Source organism: Coregonus clupeaformis, chromosome 7 (genome assembly GCF_020615455.1).
Source record: "Coregonus clupeaformis isolate EN_2021a chromosome 7, ASM2061545v1, whole genome shotgun sequence".
NCBI lineage: Eukaryota > Metazoa > Chordata > Actinopteri > Salmoniformes > Salmonidae > Coregonus > Coregonus clupeaformis.
In genome coordinates, this window is record NC_059198.1 from 16,701,019 (window position 1) to 16,720,279 (window position 19,261).

Consider the following 19,261-nt stretch of genomic DNA (forward strand, 5'->3'; position numbering starts at 1 on the left):
ATTCTAGTCGGGTGGGCGGGTGCCAGCAGCGTTCGATTGAAGAGCATGCATTTAGTTTTACTAGTGTTTAAGAGCAGTTGGAGGCTACTGAAGGAGTGTTGTATGGCATTGAAGCTCGTTTGGAGGTTTGTTAACACAGTGTCCAATGAAGGGCCAGATGTATACAAAATGGTGTCGTCTGCGTAGAGGTGGATCTGAGAGTCACCAGCAGCAAGAGCGACATCATTGATATACACGGAGAAAAGAGTCGGCCCAAGAATTGTACCTTGTGGCACCCCCATAGAGACTGCCATAGGTCCAGACAACAGGCCCTCCGATTTGACACATTGAACTCTATCTGAGAAGTAGTTGGTGAACCAGGCGAGGCAGTCATTTGAGAAACCAAGGCTATTTAGTCTGCCAATAAGAATGCGGTGGTTGACAGAGTCGAAAGCCTTGGCCAGGTCGATGAAGACGGCTGCACAGTACTGTCTATTATCGATCGCGGTTATAATATCGTTTAGGACCTTGAGCGTCGCTGAAGTGCACCCATGACCAGCTCGGAAACCGGATTGCATAGCGGAGAAGGTACGGTGGGATTCGAAATGGTCGGGTGATCTGTTTGTTAACTTGGCTTTCAAATACTTTGAAAGGCAGGGCAGGATGGATATAGGTCTGTAACAGTTTGGATCTAGAGTGTCACCCCCCTTTGAAGAGGGGGGATGACCGCGGCAGCTTTCCAATCTCTGGGGATCTCAGACGTTACGAAAGAGAGGTTGAACAGGCTAGTAATAGGGGTTGCGACAATTTCGGCGGCTAGTTTTAGAAAGAAAGGGTCCAGATTGTCTAGCCCAGCTGATTTGTAGGGGTCCAGATTTTGCAGCTCTTTCAGAACATCAGCTGTCTGAATTTGTGTGAAGGAGAAGGGGGGCATGGGCAAGTTGCAGCGGAGGGTGCAGAGTTGGTGGCCGGGGTAGTGGTAGCCAGGTGGAAAGCATGGCCAGCCGTAGCAAAATGCTTGTTGAAATTCTCGATTATTGTAGATTTATCGGTGGTGACAGTGTTTCCTAGCCTCAGTTCAGTGGGCAGCTGGGAGGAAGTGCTCTTATTCTCCATGGACTTTACAGTGTCCCAAAACTTATTGGAGTTAGTGCTACAGGATGCAAATTTCTGTTTGAAAAAGTTAGCCTTTGCTTTCCTGACTGCTTGTGTATATTGGTTCCTAACTTCCCTGAAAAGTTGCATATCGCGGGGGCTATTTGATGCTAATGCTGTACGCCACAGGATGTTTTTGTGCTGGTCAAGGGCAGTCAAGTCTGAGGAGAACCAGGGGCTATATCTGTTCTTAGTTCTGTATTTTTTGAATGGGGCATGTTTATTTAAGATTGAGAGGAAATTACTTTTATAGAACAACCAGGCATCCTCTACTGACGGAATGAGATCTATATCCATCCAGGATACCTGGGCCAGGTCAATTAGGAAGGCCTGCTCGCTAAAGTGTTTTAGGGAGCGTTTGACAGTGATGAGGGGTGGTCCCGTTATGGACGCAGGCAATAAGGCAGTGATCGCTGAGATCCTGGTTGAAGACAGCGGAGGTGTATTTAGAGGGTAAGTTAGTCAGGATGATATCTATGAGGGTACCCATGTTTATGGATTTAGTGTTGTACCTGGTAGGTTCGTTGATAATTTGTGTGAGATTGAGGGCATCTAGTTTGGATTGTAGGATGGCTGGGGTGTTAAGCCTATCCCAATTTAGGTCACCAAGCAGTACGAACTCTGAGGATAAATGGGGGGCAATCAATTCACATATGGTGTCCAGGGCACAGCTGGGGGCTGAGGGGGGTCTGTAGCAAGCGGCAACAGTGAGAGACTTATTTCTGGAAAGGTGGAATTTTAGAAGTAGAAGCTCAAACTGTTTGGGCACAGACCTGGATAGTATGATAGAGTTCTGCAATCTCTACAGTAGATTGCAACTCCACCCCCTTTGGCAGTTCTATCTAGACGGAAAATGTTGTAGTTGGGGATGAAAATTTCAGAATTTTTTTGTGGCCTTCCTAAGCCAGGATTCAGACACTGCTAGAACATCAGGGTTGGCGGAGTGTGCTAGTTGAGGTAAACCTAAGCGTTGGGTAACAATGAAAGAGATAGCATCACTGGAGGCACCGATTGAGCCGGTCTCGGCGTGTATGGGGGGTGGAACAAAGGAACTATTTGAGGCAGTTTGAGAGGGACTTGGGGTTCTACAGTGAAATTGTATAATAAGAACTAACCCAAACAGCAATAGGCAAGGCATATTGACATGGGAGAGAGGCATAAAGCAATCACAGGTGTTATTAGAGAGAGCTAAGACAACAACTGTTAATAGCGATAAAGTTTGGGCTGAGGCTAAACAGAATAAACAGGACAGGGTACCGTGTAAAGGAACAGTCCAGCAGGCATCAGCTGTGCAGCTGAGTGATCATAAGGTCCAGTGAACAGCAATATGTGAGTCCGAGAGCAGTTCAAATTGGTGCTTCAGCACAGCTAGCAGGAAGCACAGTTGTAGTTTGTGTGTGCTATTGGGCCGGGGCTAGCAGATGGATCTTCGTGGTCGTCGCAACGGGAAGCCTGTTGAAACCACATCAGACGATTTCGTCGGCAAACCAGTCGTGTTGGATCGGCGGGGCTCAGTGTCAACACTGAGCCCCGAATGAATGGCCTTACAATGGGCATCAGGATCTCGTCACGATACCGCTGTGCATTCAAATTGCCATCGATAAAATGCAATTGTGTTCGTTGTCCGTAGCTTACGCCTGCCCATACCATAACCCTAGTGCACCATGGGGCACTCTGTTCACAACGTTGACATCAGCAAACCGCTCGCCCACAAGACGCCATAGACAGTTGTGAGGCCGGTTGGACGTCCTGCCAAATTCTCTAAAATGATGTTGGAGGCGGTAGAGAAATTAACATTAAATTCTCTGGCGACAGCTCTGGTGGACATTCCTGCAGTCAGCATGCGAATTGCACGCTCCCTCAAACTTGAGACATCTGTGGCATTGTGTTGTGTGACAAAACTGCACATTTTAGAGTGGCCTTTTTTTTGTCCCCAGCACAAGGTGCACCGGTGTAATGATCATGCTGTTAAATCAGCTTCTTGATATGCCACACCTGTCAGGTGGATGGATTATCTTGGCAAATGACAAATGCTCACTAACAGTGATGTAAACAAATTTGTGCACAAAAGTTGAGAGAAATAAGCTTTTTGTGCGTATGGAAAATGTTTGGGATCTTTTATTTCAGCTCACGAAACATGGGACCAACACTTTACATGTTGTGTTTATATTTATGTTCAGTGTGCAAAATAGTATAGTAGCTAGCAAGATGGAGATCACAGAGGTTTTTTTGAATGAGTGCATTTCGAAAGTGACTAGTTTGCATCAACTACCTTTAGTTTGCCTGCAATCTTTGGTTTTGAATCGCAACTTTCTGGCATGTCTGCCTCGTGATTTGTTGGGAGAGTTGTCTGTCTGAAGAGGACACACCCCGGAACACATTTTTGTGGAAGTTGCCAAAAGCGTCTGTCATTGAAACCAGACCATAGTCACTGTTGCCTAGGGTCGGGTTTTCGAGACTACTTGACAACTGCCTCGGTCCTGGGGAGGGAATACAAGGGCAGAGAGAGCAAGGGTGTGAACAACTAACAAAACTCCATGGGCAAACAAGCAAGTGAGATCTCCAGCGGCTACAGTCGTACGTTTATCCTGACAACCCTTTCACAATACAAATAAATACAATGACAGACACCTGTTTTCTGTTCTTTAGCCACCTGATCTGCCTGTCTCTCTAACCATTTTCCCTTTCTCCTGACTAGGCATCTGTGTAAACATTGAGGCATTGAGGAAATTGTCATGACCACATGAAGAGCTCATTCATGGGTATGAGAGCACCTTGGTCAGCCTCTTCCAAGTCAGGGCTGAGGATAGCCTCTCAATTAATCATCCAGCCAATAGCTATCTTTGTTTTAATGTATGGATGGAGAGGCAATGAGATACACACCAGGACGTTGGTGGTTGTGCTAGCTAAATTAGTAGCTAGCATGGTTTGAAACATGTTTCTTGATCCTATCATCTTTTATTACAGAAACTCATCAAATGGAAACTGAGATGTGGGGAAAAAATAGTTTTCTTAAGCGATGATACATATCAAAGCTGTCAGTAGATCTGACAGGGTGATTGACCAGGGGGAAACCCTGGGGACAGGGGGAACCCCAGGGCTGTATCTCATGGCCCTTAATATACATACACAGAGGATGTATAACTCCCCCTTACAATTAATCACAAAGTCAATCTCCACACATTTTTATAGAGAACAAAATATTTATATTTAATATATAATATATGTCTCAATTCACAGCACATTTCCATCATTATCCCCCCTGTGTATTGTGATTAATAGTAAGTCTGACATTTTCTTTGAAATTAAAAATACCTTGTTTATATCAGTTATGTTTCACACATTTCGACCGGCAAGGTCTTTTCTTTTCACTCCAGATTATAACAACATTGGTGTTCAGATCCCTTGGTGACAAAGAAACAACCAGGCAGACTGATTTTGAAAACAAGCCTCACCTGGGTGTTTATTATTAATTTAATTTAAAAAATTTATTAACCCATCCACTACCACCCCTCTTCGGAGGACACATATCTTTTTTTGTTTTTACAGCTTTTGTGCTACATATACATGTACATACATTTTACATACATGGTACTTTTATATACAGCAATCACAATAATGCATTACCGAATATAAGCTCTTTAATTCCACCCCCCAGCCACTCTCAGCCCATCCCACCTATCACCATAGACCACCATCGGTTGGTTTCCATGTGCCATATATTCTTCAATTGTGCTGTGATGTTTTACATACATTTTGAACATTTCTAATCGCATAGTATCCACAGATTGTGAGCTAAAGATGAAAACCTTTCTTATGAGTATTATTATATTATTGATTGATTGACTATGGCTTTCCAAATCGCCCAACACTGCTATTTGTAAGGTTACTTTTAAGTGAATGTTGTGATTTTTTAACCATTCCTGAACCTGTGACCAGAAAAAAGCTACATAGGGGCAATACCAGAATAAATGATCTAGTGATTCTGACTCTTCGCAGCAAAATCTACAGGGGTGAAATTGTTGTATGCCCCATATATAGCATTCTGTTGGTGGCAAGAATTTTGTATAATCATTTCAATTGAAAAACTCGAAGTGTTGAATCAAGTGTTGTTTTTTGTATCAGTTCACATACCATGTGCCATGGAATCAGTACATCGAAAATCTCTTCCCGCAGCTGTCAATATTTTTGTCCGCAAATGAAACTGATATATTTGTCTATTTATGCCAATCCTTTTCAGCCAATTTGTATCTTTAATATATGGCAGACAAACAAGTTCACTACATATGTGACATAACTCCACCATTTCTATTCATAATATCATTTTTTTTTTTTTATACAAAATAATAAAAAAATACATCCATAAAGAATTAATCAGTATATTTGAGTTGAACCATAATATTTGTTGTAATATTTCTTCTATCTTTTCTGGAGGATAAATCTGAAATTGTAAACAGATTTGTATGGCTTCTTTAAGAAAGGGCGATACTTTAAGCAACATTTCATTTTCAATTAGTCGGAAATGAGAAGTTGTAATCTGTATAAAGGCAAAAATACCATTTTTGAACAAAGGATGGACTTTTCTTAATAATCTACTGGAGAACCATTTTGGGTTTAAGTATAACTTATGTATGAGTGAAGCTTTTAGTGAGATGTTTAATGCTTTAATATTTAACAATAACACCTGGGTGTTAAACATCCTGAAACATGCCAAATTGACCCCATTATCAGCTTACAGGAAAACCTTTGGTTGGTGACATTGACGGGCCAACTGATAAAACCAAAGATCTGAAAAACCCTCGGAAGAGTCAAGGGTCCATTAGAAGTCTAAAATAGAGGACTGTGTAGTAAAATAGAGGGCTGTGTTGATAAAACCATACTGTCATTTGGACGTTCTCACTTGAGTAGGTAACGGCAGCAGTTCAGCAGGCAATGCTAGTCAGTTGATGGAAAGTGACTCACTGAAAGCACAGTGCTGTGCTGGAAGTGGGGAGGTATACACTGGTGAATGCCTCCTGCCTGCTCACCAAGTGTAACTTAACAGTATAGTGTGTGTGAGCAATGCTAACATTTCTAAAGCTCAGTTATCGTAGCCTTGTGAGCCTCAAAGCCAAGAATACTAAATGTCTGATTAAAGACCACCATTTGAATTTATATTGGAACTTTTACTATGTTTTACCATTGCAAGTGTTATTCTAAGACACCTTCCTAACCCAAACAAAGTGATGGGTTTAAATGAAATAAAAGAGTCAGGCCGAGCATGGAGGCCAGTGATGCATGCTGGAGGCCAGTGATGCATGCTTCCTGGAGAGTGCATTCCCACATGTGGGCGGATCAGCGAGGTTGGAGGGAGCGAGTATCAGCTTGCATTAGGATTTGAATCGGGAACGGGCATACTTGGAGCACATGCTCCTGCCAAGTGGATGCACGGGACGACCTCTCACACACACACACACACACACACACACACACACACACACACACACACACACACACACACACACACACACACACACACACACACACACACACACACACACACACACACACACACACACACACACACACACACACACACATACACACACACACACACAGGACACATAAAACATGCAATGATTGTACGATTTACACACAAAATTGGAATAGGTTGCATGGCATACACACATTGATATTAATACTGTATATACATCATGCACACAGCAGCCAAGCCAGCCACAACCTGATCCATAAAATAAAGAGATTAAATGAGGGACGTTCTGAGCGGCCATTTTAATTGAGGATTAGCTGATAAGGACACAAAATGCTTAATAGGTCTGTTCTATTTATATCACTGTACAGGGTCCTCACTATCCTCACTGACCTCACTGCAAGGTGAAGACTCATCTTGCTATAGGTTGTGAGGAATCAGTGATGGTAGAGACTGGTAAAGCCTGATTTGTATCTTATGTAAGTACACAATGCAGGAACGCAGTTCGCTAAGCAAAATGACGACCCTGCATAGTAGTGTCAGGTTACAAATTGTGGTGCTGCACACGTATGCTACATTTTGCTGTTTACCGTAGTGCATACTTGCGTATGTGCGTAAATTGTATAAATTAGGCTTAAAACAATTTAATTAGGTGAGCCTTAAGTACTGTGCTTAATTATACACTACTGTACTATTTATTACACTTTTACTACACTGAGTGGACAAAACATTAGGAACATCTTCCTAATATTGAGTTGCACCCCCTTTTGCCCTCAGAACAGCCTAAATTCATCCGGGCATGGATTCTACAAGGTGTCGAAAGCGTTCCACGTAGATGCTAGCCTATGTTGACTCCAATGTTTCCCACAGTTGTGTCAAGTTAGCGGGATGTCCTTTGGATGGTGGATCATTCTTGATACACACAGGAAGCTATTGAGCGTGAAAAACCCAGGAGCATTGCCTTTGACACACTCAAACCAGCACCTGGCACCTACTACCATACCCCATTCAAAGGCACTTAAATATTTTGTCTTGCCCATTCACCCTCTGAATGGCACACATACACAATCCATGTCTCAATTGTCTCAAGGCTTAAATATCATACTTCTTTAACCTGTCTCCTCCCCTTCATCTACACTGATTGAAGTGGTATTAACAAGTGACATCAATAAGGGATCATAGCTTTCATCTGGATTCACCTGGTCAGTCAGTCTATGTCATGGAATGTCTATGTCATGGCAGCATTACCTGCCTCTCCCATCAAGAATTACCCCATGGATCTTAACTAATGCACATAGTTACATCGAAAAGAGGAAAAATGGGAGGCTTTTAATGTTACTTTAACAATGTTTAATGATCATAATTCTCTTCCACTAATGCAACTGTACATAGTTGATTTTCTGTAAGACCAAGGCAAATACTATGACATTACCCACAGTGTTGCAACTGCTCTGCTCTCATTGGATAAACTTCAGTTTGTTTAGATTCAAATGACTAATATGTTGCAAAATAGAAATTGGGCACCTTAACCGTAAACCGATACCACAGCTTATAGTTAAACGTCTGTGAAACTACAATGAGATGAGTAATGTGGTTTCACAGGAGGATAATTGGTACAACGTGTCAACATAGAATCATTATGAAGCCATTGTCCACTCAGAATGTGAATTCTCAATAAATCATAAGCCAACTGTTGATAGAAAGAGGAAATAAGTCAAATTTTTTGCATTAGCAATAAAAGAGAGCATACATTAAAACAACCTACACTGCATGCTGCTCGTTGAACATCTCATTCCAAAATCATGGGCATCAATATGGAGTTGGTCCCCCTTTTACTGCTATAACAGCCTCCACTCTTCTGGGAAGGCTTTCCACTAGATGTTGGAACATTTCTGCGGGAAATGCTTCCATTCAGCCACAAGAGCATTAGAGCGGTCGGGCACTGATGTTGGGCGATTAGGCCTGGCTCGCAGTCGGCGTTCCAACATCCCAAAGGTGTGCGATGGGGTTGAGGTCAGGGCTCTGTGCAGGCCAGTCAACTTCTTCTACACTGATCTCGACAAACCATTTCTGTATGGACCTCACTTTGTGCACGGGGACATTGTCATGCTGAAACAGGAAAGGGCCTCCCCCAAACTGTTGCCACAAAGTTGGAAGCACAGAATCGTCTAGAATGACATTGTATGCTGTAGCCTTAAGATTTCCCTTCACTAGAACTAAGGGGCCTAGCCCGAACCATGAAAAACAGCCCCAGACCGTTATTCCTCCTCCACCAAACTTTACAGTTGGCACTATGCATTGCGGCAGGGAGCATTCTCCTGGCATCCGCCAAACCCAGATTCGTCAGTCGGACTGCCAGATTGTGAAGTGTGATTCATCACTCCAGAGAACGCATTTCCACTGCTCCAGAGTCCAATGGCGGCAAGCTTTACACAACGCATTACGCATGGTGATCTTAGGCTGCTCGGCCAAGGAAACCAATTTCATGAAGCTTGCGACAAACAATTATTGTGCTGACGTTGCTTCCAGAGGCAGTTTGGAGATCGGTAGTGAGTGTTGCATTTTTACACACTACGCGCTTCAGCACTCAGCGGCCCCGTTCTGTGAGCTTGTGTGGCAAACCACACGGCTGAAATAGCCGAATCCACTAACTTGAAGGGGTGTCCACATACTTTTGTATATATAATGTTTATATTTCCCACTCTTTGTTCTCTAATTATAATTGTACAGAGAAACCATGTATTTAACAGTTATGCATGTTGACATTCCAAAAGCGCCTTCATTATGATTAGTAATTAGCCCAATTAAACAAACCCCAAGCTCTTGGTAAGCACTGCAGCTCTTCTCCATGCTCTCTGTCATGGTCTCACCCAGTGCAATTTGTGAATGAATCTCTCTTCCATTTATGGTGTGTAAGTTCTAGTCCTCAGGCTATGAGGAACCGAACTCAGAGGTTTTTGGTTTCTGCTTTAGTAAGTGTTTAGCTTAGCAAATGTCTCAGATGGTGGTGAATGACAAGTAGTGGAACTTCTCTTATCAATAAAAAATACTGTATACAGTGTGTTGCTCAATGAATTTGAATGTACAGCATAGGATAACATGAAATATCAACAATAATATATATATATATATATAGATAAATATTTGATCATGAATTACAAGGTTGCCATTCAGTCTGGGATCCATATCACTTGTAGTGAACGCTTTGGATTGTTGCCCTCCTAGACATTGACTCATACTTATACTGTACTCAAAATGTAGCAGTCGGGCCCCTCACAACCCTCAACTTCAATAGACAGATAAGGACTAATTAAACTGATTAAATTATTTTGATGTTTCGGACACATAAATACAGTTTCTCCATACAGCATATGAAATACACTACCAGTCATTTTAGAACATCTACTCATTCAAGGGTTTTTCTTTATTTTTACTATTTTCTACATTGTAGAATAGTAGTGAAGACATCAAAATTATGAAATAACATAGTTATTAAAACTATGATTTTATGTTGTAATGTCTGTCCCATATATTTTGTCAAAAGTCTGCTGTATGATAGGAAACCAGCCATAGAGAGTATATCTATGAATATAGTCAAATAAAATAACACAGAAGTTAATACAGACACACTCTCACATACAGTACCAGTCAAAAGTTTGGACACACCTACTCATTCAAGGGTTTTTCTTTATTTTTACTCTTTTCTACATTGTAGAATAATAGTGAAGATATCAAAACTATGAAATAACACATATGGAATCATGTAGTAACCAAAAAGGGTTAAACAAATCAAAATATATTTTATATTTGAGATTCTTCAAATAGCCACCCTTTGCCTTGATGACAGCTTTGCACACTCTTGGCATTCTCTCAACCAGCTTCACCTGGAATGCTTTTCCAACAGTCTTGAAGGAGTTCCCACATATCCTTAGCACTTGTTGGCTGCTTTTCCTTCACTCTGTGGTCCGACTCATCCCAAACCATCTCAATTGGGTTGAGGTCGGGGGATTGTGGAGGCCAGGTCATCTGATGCAGCACTCCATCCCTCTCCTTCTTGGTCAAATAGCCCTTACACAGCCTGGAGTTGTGTTGGGTCATTGTCCTGTTGAAAAACAAATGATAATCCCACTAAGCCCAAACCAGATGGGATGGCGTATCGCTGCAGAATGCTGTGGTAGCCATGCTGGTTAAGTGTGCCTTGAATTCTAAATAAATCACAGACAGTGTCACCAGCAAAGCACCCCCACACCATAACACCTCCTCCTCCATGCTTTACGGTGGGAAATACACATGCGGAGATCATCCGTTCACCCACACCGCGTCTCACAAAGCCACGGCGGTTGGAACCAAAAATCTCCAATTTGGACTCCAGACCAAAGGACACATTTCCACCGGTCTAATGTCCATTGCTCGTGTTTCTTGGCCCAAGCAAGTCTCTTCAGCAGGTATATCTCACTGGTCATTCCCAAAGCCAACACCTCCTTTGGCCGCCATTCCTTCCAGTTCTCTGCTGCCAATGACTGGAACGAATTGCAAAAATCTCTGAAGCTGGAGACTCTTATCTCCCTCAATAACTTTAAGCATCAGTTGTCAGAGCACCTTACCGATCACTGCACCTGTACACAGCCCATCTGAAATTAGCCCACCCAACTACCTCATCCCTATATTGTTATTTATTTTGCTCTTTTGCACCCCAGTATCTCTATTTGCACATCATCTCTTGCACATCTAGCATTCCAGTGTTAATACTATTGTAATTATTCTGCACTATAGCCTATTTATTGCCTTACCTCCATAACTTGCTACATTTGCACACACTGTATATATATTTTCTGTTGTATTTCTGACTTTATGTTTTTTTACCCTATATGTAACTCTGTGTTGTTGTTTTTATTGCACTACTTTGCTTTATCTTGGCCAGGTCGCAGTTGTAAATGAGAACCTGTTCTCAACTGGCTTACCTGGTTAAATAAAGGTGAAATAAAAAAATAAAAAAATAAAAATAAAAATTCTTCTCATTGGTGTCCTTTAGTAGTGGTTCCTTTGCAGCAATTCGACCATGAAAGCCTGATTCACACAGTCCCCTCTGAACAGTTGATGTTGAGATGTGTCTGTTACTTGAACTCTATGAAGCATTTATTTGGCCTGCAATTTCCGAGGCTGGTAACTCTAATGAACTTATCCTCTGCAGCAGAGGTAACTCTGGGTCTTCCATTCCTGTGGCGGTACTCATGAGAGCCAGTTTCATCGTAGCGCTTGATGGTTTTTGCGACTGCACTTGAAGAAACATTCAAAGTTCTTGAAATGTTCCGTATTGACTGACCCTCATGTCTTAAAGTAATGACGGACTGTCATTTCTCTTTGCTTATTTGAGCTGTTCTTGACATAATATGGACTTGGTCTTTTCCAAATAGGGCTGTCTTCTGTATCCCTCACTACATTGTCACAACACAACTGATTGGCTCAAACGCATTAAGAAGGAAAGAAATTCCACAAATTAACTTTTAACAAGGCACACCTGTTAATTGAAATGCATTCCAGGTGACTACCTCATGAAGCTGGTTGAGAGAATGCTAAGAGTGTGCAAAGCTGTCATCAAGGCAAAGGGTGGCTATTTGAAGAATCTCAAATAGTAAAAATAAAGAAAAACCCTTGAAAGAGTAGGAGTTCTAAAACTTTTGACCGGTAGTGGACATTGGCTAGTTCTATCTCTATTTTGGGAAAATGTGGTGCTTTTTTGAGGAAGCCAGCGTTTATTACAGAAGCAGTTTAGTAGATTCTACTGATTGATAGTGAAACTAGCCACATTGTGAGAAGCTATGCTGCCAATGAAGCATCCTCATTGTAGACCCACATTTGAATTCGACTGAAAGAAGTGCTGAGAGCGAAATAAGTAATGCTGAGACTGAGGATGTCCTAATATGGACACCGCACCTTTAGGAGTGGCTTCACAACAGAACACTGGGTCACGGTCAAGAGGTATTACGATCAGTGGTTGAAGTGTCTGACCTCAGGTGTGGACTGGTCAGCAGAACCAACAAAAAAAAGGACTGGCGCTGGGAGGTGTGAATGAGACTGCTTGTTTCACACCTCCCAGTGTAAAGGCAAACAATGCTGCTGCTGCCCAGCGAGGAGAAAGGGATTTAGCCAGTGGCAGATTGCTCAATGGGAGCGCAGACCGCTGGCGCTGGTGAACAAACAGACGGGCCACATCAAAAGGCAGTGAGCGTGATCAGCGAGAGAGGCAGACAGCCCAGCCTTTTCCTGCCTGAGCGATAAAGCTCTATTTAATCCATAACGTCACTATTGCTGATAAAGAGCTGAATTTAAAATGCTATATGGTCAAACATTGAGAGATTGATTGTTGGCCAGAAAGTTTATTTCTTTCATCCTCCCGAAAGAGGCATTGACCTGACATCAAAGAGTGGACTATCACTTAGCTGGATTAAAACTCCTCACAACTCTTATGTGAATTCTAATTGGTGCTTTTTTGTGAAGAGAGGTGTTACACTGCATAACATCTACTTTTACAGTACATTTTGTCATTTATCTTGCCATTGTTAACTGCCATTATTATTAACATTTACATTGTTGTACATATATTCACCACTTCATGCATACATATTAACCTTTTGGTCTGAATATCAATGCTTTATATAAAGTTAACTTGTGTACCTGTTTACTAACACAGTTATATAATTGTAGAAACATGTTGTTACACAGTTATTATGTAATGAAAATAAAATTACCATTGAATTGACAATTGACATGACCATTGAAATGAACAGCAGGAAATCTTGCGGATTGGGCCATTTCGTTCCTTCTCACCTGCTACACTCAATTTCCCCACCGTGGGGGAAAACATGGGGGAGTTCTCATAGACCGCCAGCAAAAAAAGCCTCCATTTACATGTTGCTTATGAGTGCATTTCACACTACTTTTGGATTATAATTTAATTGTAAGGCTTGTATGAATGTCCTGCTTAATATAATGTTTGTGTCATCGTCGTAAATCAACTGCATTATACTTAAAAAACACTTCAACTTCACCCTGTAAAATGGCACTTTGGCTAGCTTTGTTACATCCTATGTCAATGATAGGTATTTTGCAACTATCACAAACAAAATATAATCTTAGCGACTGTTCAAGCAATAATCAAAACAACATTGTAAGCCTATGAGAACCCTGTAAAGTTTTTTTGTTTAGAGGTAATAACTACGTAAATATAGCCTATGTTGAATGGGCGCAGATGGCGAAGGGCAGTTGTTTTTCCCCACGGTGGCTGTTGTACTTGTTTATGACATGAATAGCGATTCTGAGTATGTTCATGTGCCGTAAGACAGCTGTAAGTTAACAACCTTTTCCTTGAGCTTTGTGTTGCCGGGGTGAGTAACAGACATGACCCTGATTTGACCCTTGTAACTCAAATAGTGACCATGACCCTGCCCTGTAGGCCTTGCTTTAATGGCTGAAATCAAGATAGCATAGACATTATCACATGTATTGAAATTCAGTCAGGTTCCACTACGGCTAAGTTACAGATAATGTATAAATATACTGTATTTGTGAATAGTGTGAACACAAATTTGCTTTGCAGTGTGAAACTGTTGTTATCAAATGTATGGAAATTCAGTCACATACCACTGCAGATCATCAACAGATAATGTATGGTAATGTATGAGTATGTGAACAGTGTTAACACAAATATGCCTTTCAGTGTGAAAGCTGATCCTCTCTCCTCTTTGGCTCACTATACTGCACGTGTATGTTAAGCCAACCCATTGAAACAGGTTAGGCAACTATAGAACATGATTCCATTCACAGAGACTGTGAAGTCATGGGAAGGAAAAGTGAGAACTGTAAAGATAGAACTCCTATTTTTCACACAGACAGCACAAGTCTTTGGTTTGTACCACAAACATGAAGACACAGACAAAATGTTATTCGCATAATATATTTATACCTTCACTTTCAGTTTACATAAAGGTCCTTCCAGTAAGAGCTCAAATGAATCAGTACCATAGGGAGGTGATTTCTCAATTACTAATCTTCAGAATCTCCTTCAGTGAGTCCTAAACTAGACTGTGTGGGTAGAATATCTTCAGCTGCTATACAGTACAGTAATACCTTAATAAAACCAAGAGCAGCCTCTTGGGGGAAAGAAACCTGTCACCCTCAGCAATGCCGCAACACAGTGCTCTGCATACACAAACCATCTTGTGGCATGTGCATTATAGTGTGTGAATAAGTTTTGTATGCAGTATGTCAGTGTATGTTTGAGTCCTGTGTGCGGCAAGGCATCTGCCTGTGTGGAATGTGAGAGAGTGTGTGTGTGTTCAATCGGCTGTAGCCATCTCCGATGATACGGGACTTTGGTGGGAAAGTCAGTCATCCTTTTCCACACTTGGTGTCAGGTTGTCCAGGGTCCCATCGTCAGTGTGTGGGCATCCCAGTTCATTCATTACCTAGATCCTGTACCTCAAGATGGTATCACCACACCAGCACAGTGTTTCTGAGTGGGAGGAAATGGATGACAGGACATTCCAGTCCCCCTGTGGAGGGAGGGAGTGGGAGGACGGAGTTGACAGCGGTTTCTTTTAATGAGATCTCTGTTTGTTTAACTCTCTCAATTTCTTTCGGATCCAATTGAGCTTAAAAGCCGAGAGAGAGCGAGAGAGAGAGAGAGAGAGAGAGAGAGAGAGAGAGAGAGAGAGAGAGAGAGAGAGAGAGAGAGAGAGAGCACAATGAAACAAAATGAGGCATCTAATTTAGACATCTTCTGTGGTTCTGTGGCTTCGTGTACAAAGGCAACATATTTTGTTGGGGAATTTACAGTACCTTAGTGAAAGTTATATAATGGAGATTGAGGCGTGGGTGGGGTGGAATTAAAATAATCCATTTTGAGTGAGTCAGTTTTGAGTCATGTTTGAACAAGCTAGTGTCTGCAATGCAATCTATAAATGACTGGTATAAAAATCCCTGTAACTGTAGAGAAAGATGTTGTTTAACTCTCATGTTTTATGAGAATGTGCACAGGTGAGGGTATGGTTTGTATATGTTGTGTGTTAGTGTGACACTTTTGTATGTAAGTGCATGTGATGTGTGTCTATCTGTACATTCCCTCCAGTTCTATCTACACTCTTAGAAAAAAGGGTTCCAAAAGGGTTCTTCGGCTGTCCCCATAGGAGAACCCTTTTTGGTTCCAGGTAGAACCCTTTTTGGTTCCAGGTAGAACCCTTTTTGGTTCCATGTAGAACCCTCTGTGGAAAGAGTTCTACATGGAACCCAAAAGGGTACTACCTGGAACCAAACAATTATTATTCAAAGGGTTCTCCTATGGGGACAGCCGAAGAACCCTTTTAATTCTAGATAACACCTTTTTTTCTAAGAGTGTAGAAGGTAGTTACGCAGAGAATCCAGCTTCAGCGTCAGTGTTTGGTTTAGTGTAAAGAATGAATGCTGACTGCCTGTAAGAAGCACACAGTCAAATGAGCTTCTGCCAAAGTGAGAGATTTATTCCGACTCAAGCATTCTGCTCCAGTCTCTTTCTGATTGACAAAAAACTGATTAGTACAGATGGATGGAACGTGACAGCTACTGACGCCGACCAGTCACAGGAGTACAAAGCATTCAGAACACAGGCAATAAAAAGTGGAATATACAGGCAGCAGGAGCACAGCCTCAACATATTTCAGCCTAGACTCAAACTCAGTCCTCTGGATCCCAAGGGGTGCACGTTTTGGTTTTTACCCTAGCACTACACAGCTGATTCAAATAATCAACTCATCATCAAGCTTTGAATCAGCTGTGTAGTTTTAGGGCAAAAACCAAAACACAAAGACTGAGTTTGGGAAACGCTGGCCTATACCATAGTCTGTCCAACACAGACAGAGAGACATACATAGACATGCAGGCACAAACACATACACAGAGACAGAGATGCGCACACACACACACATGTACATACACATACATGGGACTGACCTCAGTCCCCATAAAACAATACATTGTAAAACTCATCATATCCTCTTTTACATCCCAGTGTTCCGTTCCACTGAGAACTGACTTGTGTTTAATCATCTTAAGCGTAATAGATGTCAATATGACATCATTCAATAGACCCCATTGGTTTTGCAGGCCTGCCTGTTAGGGAATTATGAGGATAAATACATTTTTCGTGTAGTAGTGCGTGGTCTACTGCTTACCCTTTCCCGAAGACTATGATAATGAAGTACTTCCTGTATAGTACACACATGCACACACACACACCACAGTCCGCTGCAGTAGGTGTGACTGTGTACGTGGACTGTCCCTTTCACTAGAATAAGGCTGTGGTAAGCGGATTTGGTAGTACATGATATTTTGTGACATTAGGTACTTCCCGGTCACAGTACAGTTCACAGTGTAACGTGCCACTGGGGCCCCTTTCAGGGTGGGTCTTCAACATCAGCATGACTCAAAGAAAAGCGGAAGTGTGCAGAGTGGAACAACACCAAGCTACTTCTTTCTATCCTTTTTATTCATTTATTTAATTTCATAAAGCCTCTGGGCCTGTATTCATAAAGCGTCTCTGTGTGGAAGTGCTGATCTAGGATCAGGTCCCCCTTGTCCATGTGATTGTATTCATTATGATCTAAACGGAAAAGACGGATCCTAGATCAGAAATCATACTCTGAGACGCTTTATGAATACGAGCCCCAGTTAGAAAGCCAATAAGCAACGGTTGTAAACTGAGTGGCGGGAGAGGAAGGAAAGGTGATGACCACTGTTTAAATATTCCCTAGGGACGTCCCTCAAACCCTGTCTAGACCTGGGGTCGGGTTCCTGACGAGGTGTGAAGTGAAATGACCTCTGATATTGTGTTAATGAGGGGATTTGTGTTACGTACACTACCAGTCAAACGTTTGGACACACCTACTCATTCAAGGGTTTTTCTTTATTTTTACTATTTTTTACATTGTAGAATAATAGTGAATACATCAAAACTATGAAAAAACACATATGGAATCATGTAGTAACCAAAAAAGTGTTAAACAAATCAAAATTATTATTTTATAGCCACCCTTTGCCTTGATGACAGCTTTGCACACTCTTGACATTCTCTCAACCAGCTTCACCTGGAATGCTTTTCCAACAGTCTTGAAGGAGTTCCCACATATGATGAGCACTTGTTGGCTGCTTTTCCTCATCCCAAACCATCTCAATTGGGTTGAGGTCGGGGGATTGCGGAGGCCATGTCATCTGATGCAGCACTCCATCACTCTCCTTTTTGGTCAAATAGCCCTTACACAGCCTGGAGGTGTGTTGGGTCATTGTCCTGTTGAGATAGTCACCTGGAATGCATTTCAATTAACAGGTGTGCCTTCTTAAAGTTAATTTGTGGACTTTCTTTCTTTCTTAATGCGTTTGAGCCAATCAGTTGTGTTGTGACAAGGTAGGGGTGGTATACAGAAGATAGCCCTATTTGGTAAAAGATTAAGTCCATATTTTGGCAAGAACAGCTCAAATAAGCAAAGAGAAATGACAGTCCATCATTACTTTAAGACGGAACATTTCAAAAACTTTGAAAGTTTCTTCAAGTGCAGTCGCAAAAACCATCAAGCGCTATGATGAAACTGGCTCTCATGAGGACCGCCACAGGAATGGAAGACCCAGAGTTACCTCTGCCGCAGAGGAAAAGTTCATTAGAGTTACCAGCCTCAGAAATTGCAGCCCAAATAAATGCTTCACAAGTAACAGACACATCTCAACAGCAACTGTTCAGAGGAGACTGTGTGAATCAGGCCTTCATAGTCGAATCGCTGCAAAGAAACCACTACTAAAGGACACCAATAAGAAGAAGAGACTTGCTTGGGCCAAGAAACACGAGCAATGGACATTAGACCGGTGGAAATGTGTCCTTTGGTCTGGAGTCCAAATTGGAGATTTTTGGTTCCAACTACATGATTCCATATGTGTTTTTTCATAGTTTTGATGTCTTCACTATTATTCTACAATGTAGAAAATTGTAAAAATAAAGAAAAACCCTGGAATGAGTAGGTGTGTCCAAACTTTTGACTGGTACTGTATGTGAGAGTGTGTCTGTATTAACTTCTGTGTTCTTTTACTTGACTATATTCATAGATACAGTGGGGAGAACAAGTATTTGATACACTGCCGATTTTGCAGGTTTTCCTACTTACAAAGCATGTAGAGGTCTGTAATTTTAGAAAAATCACATTGTATGATTTTTAAGTAATTAATTTGCATTTTATTGCATGACATAAGTATTTGATAAATCAGAAAAGCAGAACTTAATATTTGGTACAGAAACCTATGTTTGCAATTACAGAGATCATACGTTTCCTGTAGGTCTTGACCAGGTTTGCACACACTGCAGCAGGGATTTTGGCCCACTCCTCCATACAGACCTTCTCCAGATCCTTCAGGTTTCGGGGCTGTCGCTGGGCAATACGGACTTTCAGCTCCCTCCAAATTTGTCCATTGGGTTCAGGTCTGGAGACTGGCTAGGCCACTCCAGGACCTTGAGATGCTTCTTACGGAGCCACTCCTTAGTTGCCCTGGCTGTGTGTTTTGGGTCGTTGTCATGCTGGAAGACCCAGCCACGACCCATCTTCAATGATCTTACTGAGGGAAGGAGGTTGTTGGCCAAGATCT

At 41.8% G+C, this 19,261-nt stretch overlaps 1 long non-coding RNA gene across 1 annotated transcript in view; it reads right to left on the minus strand.

Moving 5' to 3' along the window:
* Nucleotides 1-13,587: 13,587 nt before the first annotated feature.
* Nucleotides 13,588-19,261, minus strand: part of LOC121569900 — a 58,459-nt gene continuing 52,785 nt past the window's right edge. The window contains exon 3 of the long non-coding RNA XR_006001398.1: nucleotides 13,588-15,255. This is a non-coding gene — a long non-coding RNA (uncharacterized LOC121569900). The remainder of the gene's footprint in view (nucleotides 15,256-19,261) is intronic.